This window comes from Trichechus manatus, unplaced genomic scaffold, assembly GCF_000243295.1.
Source record: "Trichechus manatus latirostris isolate Lorelei unplaced genomic scaffold, TriManLat1.0 scaffold00227, whole genome shotgun sequence".
Lineage (NCBI taxonomy): Eukaryota > Metazoa > Chordata > Mammalia > Sirenia > Trichechidae > Trichechus > Trichechus manatus.
In genome coordinates, this window is record NW_004444163.1 from 268,093 (window position 1) to 269,006 (window position 914).

A 914-nucleotide genomic window follows, 5' to 3' on the forward strand; every position below is an offset into this window, starting at 1 on the left:
AAAAAAATTTATATAATTAACTCTACTATCATATTTTTGTTTTGGCCACTTGAAAATTCAGGCAGATATTAAGACCACACATTGCAACTATTTAAATTTTATGGTCCATTTATTTATTTTTCTTTTGACTGGTCTTGAGTCACTTTTATTATTTATAGTTTCCTTATTTTGAATCTTTATTTTTATTCTAATTTATCAAAATTCTATAAACCTTAGGCATCATGCATTCAATTCAACAGCAAAACCTGTTGATTCAAACCCCACGATGTATCTTGAATCCGTCAATTTTTCCCACCTCTACTGCCAATATGTTAGGTAAAAATCATCATCATTTCTTACCAAGAAAATTTCAATAACCTCCCAATTGTTCTCCCTGTTTCCACTCTGGCCAATAGTTACTTTTTCTCTAACCCAAGTATCCCAACACACACACACACACACACACACACACACACACACCTAATTTTTAATCAATAAGGGGATTTTTTAAAACAAAACAAACTACATCACTCTGCTGTTTAAAACACAGCAATAGCTTTTTTTGTACTTAGAATAAAATTTATCTCCTTGCATCATCTGGCATTTGTCTGCCTATCCACCCTCCTTAGTTACCATTTCCTCCTCTTTCACTTTGCTTCAGCCTTACTGCATTCTCTGTTTCTTGAATATAGTAAAGTTTGTTCTAATCTGTGTACTTGCATTTCATTCAGATTTCATCTCAAATGTTGCTGCTTCAAAGAACTCTATTGAAGGTGGTCCTCAACCCACAGACAATTACTTATCTCATTTTTGTTTCTTCAAAGCACTATCTCTATCTGTAATTATCATGTTCTGTATTACTTGCTACCCCTACCCAAAAGGTAAGCAGAAATCTTGTCTATCATATTCATAACATTTCAGCCCCTAGAAGAGTG